Source organism: Brassica napus, chromosome C7 (genome assembly GCF_020379485.1).
Source record: "Brassica napus cultivar Da-Ae chromosome C7, Da-Ae, whole genome shotgun sequence".
Classification (NCBI taxonomy): Eukaryota; Viridiplantae; Streptophyta; class Magnoliopsida; order Brassicales; family Brassicaceae; genus Brassica; species Brassica napus.
Window position 1 is genome coordinate 8,118,098 of NC_063450.1, and position 19,936 is coordinate 8,138,033.

General features: G+C 35.7%; 1 non-coding gene across 1 annotated transcript; it reads right to left on the reverse strand.

Annotated features, from left to right (window-relative positions):
- Positions 1 to 17,777: 17,777 nt before the first annotated feature.
- Positions 17,778 to 17,884, reverse strand: LOC125590852. Its single transcript, XR_007326854.1, has one exon. It is a non-coding gene; the product is annotated as a small nucleolar RNA R71 (small nucleolar RNA).
- Positions 17,885 to 19,936: the final 2,052 nt, after the last annotated feature.

A 19,936-nucleotide genomic window follows, 5' to 3' on the forward strand; every position in this document is an offset into this window, starting at 1 on the left:
AACATTTACGAGAAAATCACGAGAAATGTTAAACGAGTATTTTACGAGGAAATACTTTCAAGGTATTTACGTGAAAATTACGAGGAAAGAATTTCAAGGTAATTACGTGAATTTTACGAGGAATTTCTTTCGAGATATGTACGTCTCGTTTACGAGGAAATGCTTCCGTGGTATTTATGACGAACGCTAGCGACATTCTTACGTGGACTATCTACGTGGTCTTTACGACGATTTGTTTTCTTCGTCTTTACGACGAAATGGTTTCCTCGTATTTTACGACGAATTAGTGAGGAACTATGCGTTACGACGAACATATAACGACGAAACCCGTTTCCTCGCTAATTCCTCGTAAACCCTCTTTTACGACGAACTCACGAGGAAAACCGCCATCGTTAAACTTATGTTTTCTTGTAGTGGTGTTGTTGTCGTTTAAAAATGTTATAGGTGGTGGAGTCAAGTGTTATGTTTAGTATAGTCTTTCGCTGAGAGAGTGATGGTTATGGAGAAGAAGAAGATGGAGTTTGCTAAAGAACAGTGAAGCTGCATAAGGAGATGGATATCAAACCCCTTAAATTGATTCAGAGTTCTCAAGCACAGCCTCTTCAGTTTCTCAACACTGCCTTTGGTTCTTTCTAACCTTTTTCATGAGAGGTTAATCAATAAAGTGGAAAAGATGATGACATTGATGTTATTCTTCGTCCACTTCATCTTTTTCATTTCAGAGATGTAATATAGTTAACAATGTAATCTAATGTCATGAATTTTTTTTTTAATTATGTACTAGACCCTGATCCGCGCGCCAGCGCGGGTTTAAATTTTTAGTTTTTGGTTATTTATTTAGCTAAATAATGTATTTGTAATATTTGATGTATTATATTCACCAAGTAAATAATTTTTTTGTCATCTTAAACCATCTATTTACGATGAATATTCGATATCATATAAAAAATTGAACAAATAGACGTAATTAGAGAATTGTAGACGATATATAAAAACAATGGTTATTAATGTAAAATATGAAGAAATATTATATCATGATTTAGTATGACATAAAAGATTATAAATTAGTTATACGTGTTTAAAGAAAATAAAATAATTTTTAAACTTCTATGAAAAATTTAACATATAAAAAACGGCGATGAATTAGTCATCAATTCTAAATAATTTCATAATTTTATTAATAATAAATTATTTATAGTCTGTTTTTTTTGTCAAGATAATTATTAAATGTCCATAACATTAATATGTTAAAAGGCCATATTATGAAAGCCCATGTTGTAACCGTTTTTTTCCGGGAAGTGTAACAAAAAAAATTACATTTAACTCTTCGTTTTGTTTAAGTTTGTGAAGATTAAAAAATATCTCTCTATCTTTTTCAATGTTCAATTTGAAGCTTATTATACGGAAATCATACGCAAATATAGGCAATTGGTTGGAATCTCTATATCTTTATATTCTTATAAATTTTAAATTTATTGTTTCCTCTTCTGCAAGCAAATCAATTACTGAAGTAATAGATCAATTGGTTGGAATCAAATCTATTCTTATAATTAGTGTAATTATGGTTACAATTTCTATATTTAATAGGCACATTAAAGATACGACATTGAAGATATTCTGTTTTGATTAATAGAAGATATTAGATTTTGAGTTTGTATTTATTGATTTGTTTTTTTATAAAGGTTAGAAAATCAATGAGATGATTGGTTGGTTGATACATCCTATAAAGAAAATGAAAACTATAGGTGGTTTGAATATTGTACATCTATCGATGCATGATGTAAGTTGACTATATAAAACTTGAACATGATCATTTCAAACTAAAGTATAGGTAGGTTATATGCATTTGTTATATTGTATTTAATATATTTTAAATATTACATAAGTCAAATGATTCACGTTTCCGTAAAAATAAAATTCAAGTTGATTATTGGGTTGTACTCGTACGTAATAAGCTACGTTAAATATGATGTATTTTTAGGTTCATTTAATGACATTAAGTTTAAATTTGATTAAGGAAAACTCATTAATTTAACTGGAAAAGACAAACATTAAAATAAGTAGGTTTATTTAATGACATTAAGTTTAAATTTGATTAAGGAAAACTCATTAATTTAACTGGAAAAAACAAGCATTAAAATAGGTAGTTTAATTTAATTCTCAGTGGCATGGAAGCGTAAATAAGTTAGAAAACTTAGGGGTATTTTTTAATGGGTGCTTCTCTTTTAATAATAGAGATTATGTCCAAATTTATTTAAAGATATTTCATTAATGTAACTGAAAAAGACAAACAATAAAATAGGAAGTTTAAATTCATTTAATCATATTTCATTAATGTAACTGAAAAAACAAGTAATAAATTAGGCAGTTTTATTCGTTTTAGGATATGTCTTAATGCAACTGAAAAAGACAAGCAAAAAAAATAGGGAGTTTAATTAATGAAGTAAGAACATTTTCAAATGGGTATTTATTTTATTAAATGATGTATTTGTAATATTCGTTTATATTATATTCATTAAGTAAATATTTTTTTTTTGCATCTTAAACTATCTATTTTATTTTACGAATGTGTGATATCATATAAAAAATGAGCATATAGTTATTTAGATAATTTTAAAAATATAAATTTTTCTTTCGTGTCCGGTATCAAATTTTACCATTTGCTTCAAATTATATTAAATTTTACATATTTTAATTAGAATATTTTGAATATCTTTATCTTTTTGTTTGAAATGCAACTCAATATTTTTTTTAACAATTATAACAAAATATTTAAAAACTATTTTTAGAATTTGTTTGAAAAATATGAAAATTACATTTTAAATTAAAATTATCCTAAAATATGATAAGTTTTGATGTAAACAAAAACTCAAATTATGTCAAAAATAATGATATTAAATGATAATAACAATTTTAATTGATTATTTTTTAAAAAATACATTTACAAAAATATTGTTTGAAAGAAAATTCATTTATCTTTCAAATATAAAATGAAAATATTATAATTAAATAATAAAAAATATAAATAAACACCATAAATTTAGCAAATGACAACTGAGTTATATTATGCTAAAAATTTATTTTTAACAATTTATCAAATGACAAATGAGTTATGAGCAAATAATACCATATAATTTTTAAAAACATAGCCTTTCTTAAATATTTTTTGAATAAATAATTATTTTTAAATTTAATCAACTGAAAATAATATCCGTACAATTGTGTGAGTCAAATTCTAGTTTTATTGATGCATGTTATATATTAGTGCTGCATGTTTTAGGTAACATTTTAATGATACACGTTTTTAAAAATTTCCATTATTAAAATTATGCGCATAAGGATAACTCATGAGTTTTTTTGGTTGATTAAATGACATTATGTCCAAATTTATTTAAGGATATTTCATTAAGGTAACTGAAAAAGACAAACAATAAAATAGGAAATTTAAATTCATTTAAGCATATTTCATTAATGAACTGAAAAGACAAATAATAAATTAGGTAGTTTTATTCGTTTTAAGATATGTCATAAATGCATTTGAAAAAGACAAGCAAAAAAAAAATAGGAAGTTTAATTAATGAAATAAGAACATTTTCAAATGGGTACTTCTCTTTTAATAATATAGATGCCATTTGCAAATCCAACAAAGCTCGTAACCATTTTCACAAAAAAGGTGAGAATTCTGGTTATTTAACAAAAGAAAAGATGCAATTGTTCTTCGCTAATCTAGAATCAATATCATAATATTTTGGACTTTACTCTAAAATGCCCTAGTACCTTACTCAAAAATTCTAATATGCCCCAGTTCTAAAAATTTTTTTTTTAAAATATTTTTTAAACCATAAAACGAGTAAAAGACATCTAAGGACTTAATGAATTTGCATAATTACAAACCCAACCATGCTTCAATCGAATTATCCAAATCGAAACCCAAAACATACGGATCTTTCACGCTATTTTGGGATTCTATTTTCTTTATTTTTTGAGTTTTCTTTTTCGCTTCACTACGCCGAGAAAATCGTTCACCTCCATAACTCTGTCTTAATTCCGGTTTTGATTCCGACGACTCAATCGTAGCGAAGGATGGGAAGTTCCTGCTTGATGTGAGGGCAGTCGCAATTCTCGTGGGGAAGCTAAGAGAGGAGAGGACGGGGTCCATAGCAGAGAGTCATTCGTCGTTGTACCCGGCGGCGGAGAATTTCGTGGCGGCGTAGCGTTGAGTGATGAGAGTCTTCGATTCAAGAAGATAGCGAAGGAGTCAAGCGCAATGGAAGACCTTGTATCCTTTCTCGTGCTTGAACTGAACAAACTCCTTTTTACTCTTAACTTCTTTTCTAATCCGTAGAAATCCCTCAAGGTCTGATAAATCTTCTCTCTCAGGTAATTTAAAATTATGTTAATGTGGATTTTGTTTGAATTCGTACCGGTTTATAACAATTTATAAATCTACTTATGAATTCAGTTTGCCTAGATCTCATACAAAATACTGAAATAAATCTAGATCTATGGTTTCGGATATACCTGGTTACTCGCAACGGAAAAATGAATAAACCAAGTCGAGATTTCAATCACTACAAACGTCGTGCCTCTACCGGTATCCACACGCACACAAACTGGATTGATATGGGATGCTATTGCCGTTGAGATCAGATCTCAGAGAACAAACTCTTTTGTCTCTTAGGGTTTCGTACTGGTCGGCCACGTTTTGTTACACACCAAAAACATTAGCCCCACGTCCTCTTATCTACCTCACATTATAAACCTAATTAGGTTAATCATGAGCTTAACCCAAAGTCTTACTAAAGGGAGGAGTGGGCTTAACACACGTTCATTAACGTGTTTGACATGCAAACATATATAATACTAATATCATATATCTGTATTATATACATTACGTAGCAGTAAATATAAAACCGTATCCAGTCTACTTAGGTATGTGACCATGTAGGATCATATAATATTAGCAATGAATTCTCAATTCATAGATTATAAGTGGTTTCTAGCCAAACATTATAACCACCTAATATTATACGATTGTCGGAACCTCGACGTTACAACTTCTACTAGAGTTAGTACAACAGATTCCAGGACATTCCCAACAATCTCCCACTTGTACTGGAATCATCTATTCCGCAATCCCTTTGTCTCTATATCTCGATCTCAACATAAGGCAAGCACCAGTGTCATCCTTATTAAGCTAGATCATGTTTATCGAACTCTGATTTATACTGATAAAACAAACGACTGACAATCACCTCGTTTGAGCACGGCCATGCATTCTCTGTATCAAATCTTCGATAGGCCATGAGATATTTATCTCCCGTTATATAGGAGGGACAAATCCCATCTTGTTCCATCCATGTTCCTTACAAACTTCATAGAACACCTAATCAATGCCTTTATAATCACCAGTTAAGGCTGACGTTTGACAAGGTCAAAGTGACCTAATCCATAAATAAAGAATCATGACGAACTCAGGTCTAAGGACTATACTCTACTATACTCTATAGTCGTAATGAGAAACTCTCATGACACTCATATAACAATCTTGTAGAGTTCTCATAGCGGGTCAGTCCGATCATGTGTTTCTAACACATATCCATGTGATTGACTTAAATACCACATATTGAATGACTACATGAAACTTAGTCATCAATCACCTCACATACTAGCCATTCATGGTTATTAATGTCCCACGTTAACAACCTTGACTAGGGACCTCAATAATTTATAGAATCTTTCACTTATAGAGTTTCATGATCAAGTCACATACTTGATGACGTATAAGAATGATATAAATTATTTTGGGACATTTATTTAATTATCCAATAATCAAATAAATCTGAAACAATTTCATTTGTTTGAATACATAATCAAATGTATGTCAATGTGAACATCATATCATAAACATAAAGCCTCCCACTAAAATCAAGATCACATCTTAAGATACTTAATACCCATGGCTCAGTATGACTCTCATACTTAGGCCATGGAAGAGGCTTGGTCAATGGATCAACAATATTTGCATCCATTGAGACTATACTATGGTGCTTTGCTTGGAACTCTTCCAACCCACCACTCTCCATTAAGACAAAAGATAAAACCAACTAGTGATCGAAAATCACCTTTGTCATTTTGAAAAATTAGCATCGCTGTAACCACAAAAATTAGCATCGCTGTAACCACTTACAACAAGCTCATAAATTCCTCCATAGACCAAGAATTTATCCTTAGTATTTCTCAAATACTTGCAGATATTCTTGACTGTTGTCCAGTGACTTTCACCTGGATCAGATTGGTATCGACTCGTCATGCTCAAAGCACATGCAACTTCTGGACGAGTACATATCATGGCATACATGATAGATTCTTTAGCAGAAGCATATGGGATTTTATTTAGCAGAAGCATATGGGATTTTACTCATGCGCTCTCGCTCATCCTGTGTCGAAGGACACTGAGTCTTTCTAAGAGTTATGCCGTGAGACATTGGCAAAAAGCCTTTCTTGGAATCATGCATCTTGAATCTATGTAAGACTTTATCGATATAAGTATCTTGACATAATCCAATAGTCTTATTTAATCTATCGCAATAGATTCTTATTCCAAAGATATATGCAGTTTTTTCCATGTCTTTCGTTGAGAAACAACCTCAATAAGAAGTATGTCATCTACATACAACACCAAGAAAAACTGCGCTCCCACTAGTCTTCTTGTAAACGCAAAGTTTTTTTCTTCATTTCTAATGAAATCAAACTCTTTGATTACCTCATTAAAACAAAGATTCCAACTCCGAGATGCTTGCTTCAAGCAATATATTGGAGTCAGGGCCCATCATAGCTTCCTTAAAGGACACAGGTTCATCACTCTCTATTATCAATTGATCATGATGATCCGTCACCCAAACCTCATATCTATCAGGTTCGTAACGTGTCCTTTCGGACCTACACACTTCAGGTTCCACAGGTGTAGATTATACGACTCTTCGTAAAACTAATTGATCATCTTCCTAAGATGATGAAACCATCTCCTGTGTTTCTCGAACTTCTTCGAGTTGTACTTTACTCCCACTGTTCTTCTTAGAAAGAAATTCTCTCTCAAGAAAAACACCACTATGAGCAATAAACACTTTGTTCTCGGTGGGGTAGTAAAAGTAATAACCTTTGGTTTCTTTAGGACAACCAATGAAGTAGCATTCATCAGATTTAGGTCCAAGCTTATCAGTAAACATATGTTTGACATAAGCATTAGAACCTCAAATTTTCAGAAAAGACAGATTTGGAACCTTTCCAGTCCACATCTCATATGGTGTCTTCTCAACTGATTTTGATGGACATCTATTTAGCGTAAACACATATGTTTCTAGAGCGTATCTCCAAAAAGATGGTGGAAGATCTGTATGACTCATCATAGACCGAACCATATCTAATAAAGTTCGGTTTCTCCTTTCGGACACACCATTCCATTGTGGTGTTCCTAGAGGAGTGAGTTGTGAAACAATTCCACATTCTCCAAATGATCATTAAATGCTTGAATCAAATATTCTCCACCTCGATCGTATTGAAGAGCTTTTATTTTCTTGTCAAGTTGATGTTGTACTTCATTCTGAAATTCTTTGAACTTTTCAAAAGATTCAGACTCATGTTTCATTAGATAAACATAACTATATCTACTGAAGTCGTCAGTAAATGTAATGAAGTACTGATAGATTCTTCTAACATTTATACTCATTGGTCCACATACATCAGTATGTATAAGTTTCAATAAGTCTTTAGCTCACCGTGTCCAATAAAAGGAGACTTAGTCATTTTACCCCGTAAACAAGATTCACATTTTTCATATGATTCATAATCAAATGAGCTCAAAAGTCCATCACTATAAAGCTTTTGAATGTGTTTCTCATTTATGTGGTACAAACAACAATGCCAAAGAAAATTCTGATTCGTGTCGTTAGACTTGAATCTTTTGGTACTGATATTATAGACAGACATGCTTTGGTCTAGAATATAAAGTCCATTTCCTAATGGACCGCTACTATAAAAGATTTCATTACGATTAAAATAACAACACTTGTTTTTAATCAAAATTGAAATCCTTCCAAATCCAAACAAGGAATTGAAATAATATCTATACTATTAAAGCAGGATCCTATTGTCATAATTACCTTAGGGGCATGTTTCTTTCACTAACATTGCATGTTTCATTAAGGGCAATTAAGTAATATTAATAACAAATCTATATTGGGTCATTATTTTTGGATCCAGCCCAAATCAAATCTCTCTTGGGCCATTTGGGCCTATTAAAAAATCAGATTCAATTCTCACCTTTTTTTTTCCTTTGGACCATTGAGTCCAAGTTCAAATAATTTTTTTCAACTATTCTTAATTATTATTTTTTTCTTTTCTTAATATAATTTAAGCATTCATAAAAATAATTGAATTTTTTTATTGAAAAGTATAAATCTTTATTAAAAGTATATAATTTTTTAATTAAAATACTAACCCCATAATAAAATTAATTTATCAGAGTTATACCAACTTAATTCATTAAAAAAATAAAGTTTAATTTTTTTAACATAAATAGTCATTTAAAATGAAATACGATAAATAAAGATAAAATTTTTAAGTCTTTTATAAAATAAAACACAAATATATGAAAATGTGACATTTACTAAATATTTGTCAATTGAAAAAAAAAACAAAAATAAACCCGCGCTTTGAAAGCGCGGGTCAAAATCTAGTTCCTACTTATAGCAGGTACATAGTAGCAATTCTTAAGTTCTAAAACCAAGCCTGAAGGTAAAGGTAAATGAAATGTTCCCACAGCTAATGAAGCAACTCTTGCTCCATTACCCAAGCGTAGGTCCACTTGTCCTTTCTCCAAAATTCTACTGTTGCTTAGGCCATTCATATTCGTACAAATATGAGCACCACAACCGGTATCCATTACCCAAGAAGTAAAGCCAAAAGTAGTAACATTTACTTCTATAACATAAATACTCCTAGACGATGTTCCAAAAGTCTTTTTTTTTAGATCTTCCAAGTAGGGTTTAAACTTAGGAGAAAGATCAAGCTGGCTAGGATTCGCAATCCAGCTTGGCTTATCCTTTCCTTTAAAGTTTTACACTTATTTTTGAGAACAATTCTCGGGTTTCGATACCAGTGGAGAAAATTTTATCCATTCAATATGTCCTTCTCAAGGGCAAATCGCAATGAAAATGGGTTGTGAGGAGTTAACTTTTCAGGAATAGAAGAATAGCAAATATTAATATGATGTATAAGAATTAGAGAAATCTCAACAATTAAGAAAACTCATATTATATTCAAAACATTTTCCTCAAATTAATATAATAATCCAAGATCCATATTTCACTAGAACCCGAGTGAGCTTTGGCTCATCGCCCGAATATAAAGCTATTTAGGTAAGCAACACTTTGCTAATCATATCCAATATAATTCTTGGTTGTCAGACGACATCTTATGTCTTATCCAACCTATGTCTCTAAGCCCAAAACCGTTTTGATAGCCTGGTCAGGTAAACCAATCTTGTTTCACATGGTAACCGTTACCATCCACCTCACTCATGTAATTGCAGACACCTTGCTTTGGCAAGCCCATCTTACAACGAAATGAGCCTTGATGGTTGATAAAATTGGGTAGACATCAAAAATACTTGAAATTAATTGAGGAATTAATTTTATCCAATTTAAATTTATATTTAAAATTTTATATCTAATATAAAAGATAAATATAACTAATACATATCTTATGTGTACTTTAATTGGATTATGAATAATTATATTAATTTTAGAATCTAATCAAATTAGAATTCTAAATCATAGGGACAGAAACGATCGAATCAAATCGCTCATTCTAACCAAATAAACCAGAGAACTGGTTTAACCGGTTTAAAAGGTTACACAGAATCTGACCAACTAGGTTACAATAACACACATTGACTTCTGAAATCAATTATACAGAAACAATTTCTTTGACGTGAGCATGTTGTTTGAATAATCGGTTTCAGAAACCAATTCTCGGTGACGATCACACAACCACATGATTCAATGATACATATTACTTTATCTAAAATAAAGTTAACAAGTATTACAATAACACGAGTGCTTTCTTTAAATTATATGTATACATAAACCATGTGTAAACAACATACATAATCATCACATGACAACGCATATATCTAGATATTCTTAAATCACTTGCAACTGATTAATTGAATTAGTTAGATATATCAAATCAAACATAATTTCTTTTGTTCATAAACAAACTAACAACGAACGTGTATATCTCTATAAACACATTGAAGTTATCTCAATTTAATACTAATTTTAGTATTATGCAAGTAGGCTCTGATACCACTGTTGGAATTCGTACCAGTTTATAACAATTTATAAATCTACTTATGAATTCTGTTTGCCTAGATCTCATGCAAAATACTGAAATAAATCTAGATCTATAGTTTCGGATATACCTGGTTACTCGCAGCGGAAAAATGAATAAACCAAGTCGAGATTTCAAGCACTCCAAACGTCGTGCCTCTACCGATATCCACACACACACAAACTGGATTGATATGGGATGTTAGTGCCGTTGAGATCTGATCTCAGAGAACAAACTCTTTTGTCTCTTAGGGTTTCGTATTGGTCGGCCACGTTTTGTTACACACCAAAAACATTAGCCCCACGTCCTCTTATCTACCTCACATTATAAACCTAATTAGGTTAATAATGGGCTTAACCCAAAGTCTTACTAAAGGGAGGAGTGGGCTTAACACACGTTCATTAACGTGTTTGACATGCAAACATATATAATACTAATATCATATATTTGTATTATATACATTACGCAGCAGTAAATATAAAACCGTATCCAGTCTACTTAGGTGTGTGACCCTGTAGGATCATATAATATTAGCAATGAATTCTCAATTCATAGATTATAAGTGGTTTCTAGCAAAACATTATAACCACCTAATATTATACGATTGTCGGAACCTCGACGTTACAACTTCTACTAGAGTTAGTATCACATATTCCAGGACATTCCCAACAGGTTTTTGGATTTAGTTTGATGAATTTTCTTTTGTTGTCTGTGTGGATCAGAAGCAATATGAAATGGATCGCTTACTACCAGAGCATTGAAAAAAGATCCAAAATTTTACACCCATTGACTCGTACAATTAGTTTTAGAAAGATGGAGTGGTATTCGTATTAAGAGAGATACTAGAATAGGGAACAGAGGCTTCCCATGTAACAAGAAAGTTTGCTTACAGAACAACAAAACCAGAGATACATCTTTCTCTTTATTTTGTTTTGTTTCAGGCTTCAATGCGTGGGAAAAGCAGGGAGACGAAGGTAAACATTATAGAAGTATTATTAAAAGGATGCTTGTATTGATATTATGAGATCTGTATATATACAACTCTGGAGTCTAATGATAAGACCGAATCTATACAAGATAATGACTTCATATATTTAATCTAGTCATTATCTTATGTTAATCATTATATGTACTAATACGCCCCCTCAAGATGGACACCGAGAACAGAGTTCAATCTTGACTGATAGATCAATGAACCGCGCCCTTGGTAGTGGTTTGGTTAGTGCATCCGCTAACTGATCAGTAGAGCTGATATGCGCAACTCGTAGTTTCTTTGCTTGAACTTGTTCTCTGACAAAATGATAATCAAGCGCCAAGTATTTCATGCGTGAGTGAAATACTGGATTGGCCGAGAGATACGTTGCTCCAATGTTATCACAATACAGAACTGGGATCTCAGACGACTTCAACCCAAGCTCGGACATAAGGGAAAGCAACCACATGAGTTCAGCTGTGGCTGACGTGAGAGCTCGATACTCTGCTTCAGTAGACGAACGTGCAACGCCGGTTTGTTTCTTGGAACACCAGGAGATTGGTTGACGACCCAAGTAAACAATGTAGGCACCTGTTGAAGTGTAGTCATCACGATTTCCAGCCCAGTCAGCATCAGAATACGCATGAAGTGTAAGTGGTGAAGAACCAGAGAAGAACATCCCTTTATTAGCCGTACCAACCAGATATCGTAAGAGACGTTTTACTGCCTCCCAATGGAGAGTTCTTGGCTCATGCATATACTGTGAGAATCTATTAACAGTGAATGCAATATCAGGGCGAGTTAGACCCAAGTATTGCAGACTCCCAACAGTGGCACGATACTCTGATGGATTAGATAGAAGCTCACCAACGTGAAGTGTGAGAACTTGAGAAGAAGACATTGGAGTCGCCACTGGTTTAGCATCTATCATCTTCGTTTTCCTGAGCAGATCAGTGATGTATTTGGTTTGCGTGAGGTGCAACCCAGCAGGAGTGCGAGAAGCTTCGAGACCAAGAAAGTATGAGAGTTCACCAAGATCCTTAAGTGAGAATTTTGCCGCCAATCTGTCTGTGACCTGCTTAATGACTGATGTTGATGTTCCCGTTATTATGATATCGTCAACATAGATTAGAATGTAGACGAAGACAGAGCCATGTTGCAAGATGAAGAGTGATGCATCCGCACGAGAGTTCTTGAACCCAATGCTGACAAGAAACTCCTTTAAGGCATTATACCAAGCTCGAGGTGCCTGGCGCAGACCATACACAGCTTTCTTGAGACGATATATGTGATTAGGTTTGTCTTTGTCGATGAACCCTGGTGCCTGCAGCATGTATACTTCATCATGAAGAGGACCTTGTAGGAATGCATTATTAACATCCACTTGTTGCAATGGCCAGCCTTTTGCTACTGCAGTTCCAATGACAAGTCGTATGGTGGCATGTTTGATGACTGGACTGAATGTTTCATGGAAGTCAACACCCGGTCGCTGATGGTTACCCCGTGCGACAAGGCGAGATTTAAGAGATTTGACTGTGCCATCAGGGTTTCGTTTGATCCTGTAAAGCCAACCTGAACCAACAATGTTAGTAGCCAAGGATCTATCAACAAGTTCAAATGTGTCATTGCGCACAAAAGCATCATGTTCTGTACTCATTGAGCTGCACCACTTTTTGTCTTTGAGCGCCTGAGTATAATTTGCTGGTTCCACCTCACCAAGAACTGCAGTAAGACCATATTTGGGGTTTGGTTTCCTTACATTATTCTTGGAGCGAGTGGTCATGCTGCGAGAGTTTGGATTTGTTGATGCTGCAGGCGGGTGTGGTTCAGGTACTTCAGTTGTTGTTGTGTCTGAGACAGTCGTTGGGGTGTCCTCTGTTGTTGATGATGTTTCTGGAGAAGGAGCAGCACACGGTTCCGGTGAGAGTGGCCTTTGAAAAACAGGAGCAAGAGTTGCTGAAGGAGAAACAGAGGAAGAAGACTCTTCAGTTAAGACAAGGAAAAATTTAGATGTAAGAGAGACAAAAGGAAAGACTGACTCAACAAATTCAACATGACGAGATATAAAGACACGAGAAGACACTACATCCAGACAGATATAGGCGCTTTGAGTCAAGGAATACCCCAAGAAGACACACGGCGTTGACTTTGGGCTGAACTTGTTTTGCCCATAGGGTTTGATCCACGGGTAGCAGAGACAACCGAACGTTTTCAACTTGAAGTAGTTTGGTTCTTCGTTGAAGAGAAGTCGATAAGGAGATAGATTCGCCAGATTTGGTGTTGTTAGTCGATTGATTAAGTAGACTGCAGCTGCAAAGGAGTATGTCCAGTATGTGAAAGGAATGTCCGCATGCGTGAGTAGAGACAATCCTGTGCCTATGTGCCTATGTTTTCTTTCAGCCATACCGTTGTGTTCAGGAGTGTGTGGTGGACTTGTGAGATGTGAGATGCCGTGTGTCCCAATGTATTGTTTAAGGGCAATGAATTCGCCCCCATTGAATATAGTGTGATGATCTTTCTCTTGAAGCGATTTTCAACAAGCTGTTTGAATTAAGGAAAGATCGTAGCAACTTGAGACTTCGCTTTAGGAGGATATAGCCATGTGTACCTTGTATAGTGATCAACAAATAAAACATAATACTTATAGCCATCTACTGAAGTGGTAGGAGATGTCCACACATCAGAGAATAAAATTTCAAGAGGTTGAGAAGTGGTGAGAGTAGAGGTAGAAAATGGAAGTTTATGACTTTTATTAGTTGAACAAGAATTGCAAAATAAAACCGAAGAAGAAGGGAAAGCTGTAGACAAAGGTAATAAAAACCGAGACAACATAAAACGAAGTGTGTGAGAGTTGGGATGACCAAGGCGTGAATGCCATTGTGAAGGAGAAGATTTGTGAGACGCAAAAGCTATAGGAGAAGAGATTGATGGCCACTCATACACTCCCTCATTGGCCTTGCCTTTGAGAAGAGTTGTCCCCGTGTGTAGATCCTTCACCTGAAAATCAAAGGGACATAGTTGAACCATGACATTGTTAGTTTTACATAACTTGTTGACAGAGATAAGGTTTTTCTTCATATCCGGTACACAGAGAACATTGTGTAAGAGTAGATTGCGATTTTTAGAAGGAATAGATACTGAACCCGTATGTGTGATCGGTAGTCCTGTTCCATTGCCAATCATGACATTGTCACTCCCATTATACGGTGTGTGCAATGAGAGGTTGTTGAAGTCACTTGCTATGTGATGAGAGGCACCACTGTCTAGTAACCACCGAGAGAAATCAGGAGAGGACATTGTTGCATGATGCGCTTGTTGTTGCCATTGTGGTGTAGGTAATGGAAGATGTGGTGCAGGCCACGATGCATGTCCACGAGGTTGAGATTGTTGCTGCCCATATTGTTGATGCACTCCAGGAGCCATGTGTGTGGGGAATTGCTGGTAATGAGGACATCGTCGAGCTCCTTGTCCTTGAACCCCACAGATTTGACACTTCCCAAGATATGGTCGTGACTGTCGAGATCCTCCACGATTTGAGTTGAAACCACCACGAGAAGAGTTGAATGAGTTTGTGGATTGATTAGTACGAATGTTTGTAGGGTTAGCAGTCACTGGCATGTTGCTATCACTTGTTGTATTGCTCTTGAGAGTGTTCTCACGGTTGATTAGCTTCTCATGGAGCTCATCGATCGTGATTGGAGTGTCTCTTCCATTTACCATCTCAACAATTGCTCTGTAATCTTCACCAAGACCTTCTGTGATGTAATCAAAAAGATCTTCATGTTCCAACGGTGAACCAAGAAGAGCAAGTTGATCCGCTTTCTCAATGATACCACGCATATACTCATTGATAGACTTATTCTCTTTGTTGTTGTGCTTTAGCTGTTGCCTTACTTGTTTTATGTGTCCTCTGGATGGTTTACCATAAGTACGGAAGAGAATATCCCATATTTCACGAGAGGTTGTGGCTCGAGCAACAATAGGTTGAACGGCAAGGGACAGTGTGACAAGTAACGCACTATAGAGGAGTTTATCCTGACGTTTCCAAGCTGTAAAGTTGGGATTAGTCTCTGATTGTCCATCTGTTGTTGAAATTGTTGTAGGTGATGATTGATCATCATCTGTGATGAAGCAGTGAAGTTCATGAGCTTCAAGAAGAGAACTTATCTGAAGACGCCACATTATAAAATTGCTTGTTGTCAACTCTGTTATGTTAGACATGTTGAGAGAGATGAGGGTTGATTTTGGGTCAGTGATATTGAATACCACCGTAGTTTCAGAGTGTTTAGAAGAAGAGGATTCGGTCGAAATGTTGAGACATGTTGAGTCGGAGGTAAAGAAAGAAAAAAGAAAAGAGAGCTGTATCAGACGTGAAGAAGAAGAAATTAGGTCGAAACTGATATCTTGTGAATTTACATGTTTTTAACTTCTTATTCTTGCATGGTTTGGTCATTTAGAGCATCATTTAGGCACATTTAGGTTGCATATCATTGTATTTGTACATATCAGGTGTTGGAGAGCACCATGGATGAGTTAGAGGACCATTGGAGGGATTTTGAGTCCAAAGAGTGAAAGATGAACACGGATGAAGGCCTTAAAGATCTCTTATGAAGCTCAAAATTTGTGGAGACACTGGAAATTGAGTTAGCTTTCCAATAGAAGTGGTTTCAAGTCATTTGGAGCTGTATTGGATAAGTTATGATCGATTTACTATAGGTGTATCAACCCTTGCCGGGGACCACTCGAAAGTTAATGGGATGTCCCAACTTGCCACTTTCTTCTACCTTTCCTTTGAACGAGTTTTCCTACTTTTCTGTATAATATCTGCTTTCTTTTTATTAAAGGAGTGTCCAAGAAACATCATTATCCAACTTTTGTAATAATTTAACTTGTCAAAACTCTCTCTCTTTGAAATATCATTGTTCTTATTGTTCTTGAGCTGTTCTTCATTGTTCATCATCTGTTCTTGAGTTTTAATTTCGTTTTGCTTGTTTAATCCTTGTTTATCTTTATTCTCTGTTGTATCTACTTGAATATGCTTCAATCTATTATGAGATTAAGTGTTTTCATGGAGATTAGTGAGTAGTTTCCTTAAGAATTCATGGGTTAGGGAGATTAGAGTAACTTAGTGAAGATCTATGGTGTTATTGTATTAGATCCTTGTATGAACTTGCTTGTTGAGTATTTTTAATGCTTGTTTAGTCTTGATCACTCTAAACCTGATTTCTAAACACTTCTCATCAGACATGATTAGATGAAGTGTTTGAATCAACTCAACTAAGCTCTAGTGAGATTAGCCAAGGACACTTGATGTTAAAATTGCTAGATAGTTATTAAACTTGAACTTAAAGATTGCTTGATTGAATTAAGCCAAAGACATTTGATGTTTAATGATTTCTAAGCAAATGGACATTTACCTAGACATAGGACTTGTCTAAAATTGTGTTTAGACTTAAGAGATTACTTTGATTGAAAGCTTGTCACCTAGATTGGATCTTAGTTACTTGAAGTCAATTCCCAATACCCATGGATTCACTTGTCTAAATTGATTAAAACCTTGTTGTATTGCTCTGTTTGCTATTGTTACTTGTCACACACTCACCACTATTGAATCTGCTTAGCTTAAGAAATGACTTGTATTCTCACTGATTCACATCACTAGGACTGGTTCGACATTCACCCCAATATACTACAACATTTGCAATAGGCAAAAACCCTATTATCAAATTGGCGTCGTTGCCGATCCTAGTCTGATTGTGACATTGAGTTTGAGTCTTTGCTTGAGACTGAGTTTTACTTTGTTTTAAAGTTACTAATTCTACTTCTTCATCTACTTGTGATCGCAGGTGCATGAACCTAAGATCCCTTGACAGATATCAAAACACTTGAAAGAGAGAATAGGAGAAAGTTAAGACAAGAAGAGCAAGAGGCTCAGATACAAAGATCAGAACCTATGATGGAACCAGTTCCAGAACAACCTCAAGCTGAAGAGGGCAATGGTCAAGGAGCTGCCAACCTTCGACCTAGACAACCACAACGCCAAGCTAGGGCCATCGGTACATATGATCAACCTAACATAAATGGGAATAGGTTGGGTATTAGGGCACCGCCAGTTGCCAACAACTATTTCGAGATCAAGTCCAGCCTCATCAACATGATTGAAAACAACAAGTACCATGGACTTGCCTTGGAAGACCCACTAGATCACCTTGACAGATTTGATAAGTACTGTGGCTTGTCAAAAACAAATGGAGTTTCAGAGGATGCTTTCAAGCTCAGATTGTTTCCCTTCTCTTTGGGAGACAAGGCTCACACTTGGGAGAAAAACATCTCAAGTGATACTATCACCACTTGGGATGAATGCAAGAAGGCCTTCCTCAACAAGTTCTTCTCTGCTACAAGGACTGCCAACCTTAGAAATCAGATCTCTGGTTTTCAACAAAGAGGACTTGAAGGATTTTCAGAGGCATGGGAGAGATTCAGAAGCTACTTGTCTCAATGTCCCCACCATGGCTTCAACAATGAGAGCTTGCTAAGCACTTTCTACAGAGGAGTCTTGCCTAAATTCAAAAGCCAGCTTGACACTGCAAGCAATGGAAACTTCTTGGGGAGGACTGTCGAAGATGCTTTAGAACTCTTGGAGAACATGGCACAGAGTGACTCTGTCTACAATGATGAATATGATAGAAGAGACAGAGGTGGTGGAGGAGAAGATATGACCACAAAGAGAGAGCTGAAAGCACTTCAAGACAAGATTGACATGCTACTATCAGAAAAGACCAAGAAAGAGGAGTTACATATGGTTGCTGAAGTTGATGGAGTAGAATGCCAAGAAGATATGTACTATGTCAATGCTCAGGGTACATGGTACAAGAAGGAGCCTGACTATCAATACCAGAACAACTACCAACAGAAACCCTTCTACAACAACCAACAGAAGCCATTCAACAACTACCAGCCAAGACCATTCTACAACAATCAGCCTAAGCCATTCTACAACAACAACCAAGGTGGTTACCAACCCAAACAGAACTTCCCTCCTGGATTCTCACCAAAACCAAGTCAACCTGCACAAGACCAAGCTGGATCATCAACACAACCTCCACAAGAGAGTAGTACTGAAGCTATGCTGAAACAATTATTGGAGGGACAAGCAAGAAGTGAGAAACAATTAGGGTATGAGCTGAAAAATCTCCACAACAAGATTGATGGGAATTACCATGATCTAAACAACAAGTTCAAAGCCTTGGAGAACCAGTTTGTCTCTATGACAGCCAGCTCAAGTCGCCAACAAGGTTCCCTACCTGGAAAGCCTGAACAAAACCCAAAGAAGACAATGAAGGCAATCACCCTAAGGAGTGGAAGAGAGTTGCCTCCTAAAGTTCTCATTAAGGATAATGAGAAACAAGGTGGGGAGGTGGTCATCAATGTAGATGATGATGTGGTGATTGTGGATGAGAAGACTAATGAGGAAATCTTGGAGAAGATAGTTGAAGCTAAGGGCAAGAGAAAGATTGGAGAGGAGAAAGTTAAGAACAAAAATGAGGCTGCTACATCAACAAAGGAGAAATTGTTCACTCCTCCTCCCTATGAGCCAAAGCTTCCCTTTCCTGGAAGATTCAAGAAGCAACTCCTAGAGAAGTACAAAGCCTTGTTTGACGAGCAAATGAGTGAAGTTCAGTTCCACAATACAGCAAGTTCTTGAAAGATGCTGTAGAACAAAAGAAGAAAGAGATGGAAGGGATGGTGATTCTTACTCATGAGTGCAGTGCCATTATTCAGAGACTGACTGTCCCAAGGAAGCTAGAAGACCCTGGTAGTTCTACCCTGCCATGCGCCATTGGACCTTTGACATTTGAGAGATGTCTATGTGATTTGGGAGCAAGTGTCAGCCTCATGCCACTATCCATTGCCAAGAAGCTTGGGTTTACACAATATAAAAAGTGCAAGATCTCTTTGGTGCTAGCTGATCGATCTGTCAAGCTCCCCATTGGCATCCTAGAAGATCTTCCTGTCAAGATAGGAAATTGTGAAGTGCCTACTGACTTTGTAGTGCTTGAGATGGATGAAGAGCCTAGAGATCCTTTGATCTTTGGAAGACCTTTCTTGGCAACTGCTGGAGCAATGGTGAATGTGAGAGATGGCACAATTGATCTCCACCTTGGAAAAGATCACATTCTCCATTTTGATATCAAGGAGATGATGAAGAAGCCCACAACTCAAGGAGAAATATTCTACATTGATGAGATGGATGCCTTGGCTGATGATTTCCTTGAGGAGTTAGCGATTGAGGACTCTCTTCAACATGCCCTGACCATTGAAAGAGAGACCCAAATGATTGAAAACAAGGAGAGTGATGAGCTAGTAAGAAGGCTAGATGTTCACCTTGAGGAGGATGGAGAAGATGAGTTCATGGAGTTGCCACAAATGACTCAACATGCTGCCTCAGCAGACATTCAAGAGAACCTCCATGAAGCTGATTGGAGTGAGCTCAAGGCACCAAAAGTGGAGCTTAAACCTCTTCCCCATGGTGTAAGGTATGCTTTCCTTGGACCTAATGAGACATAT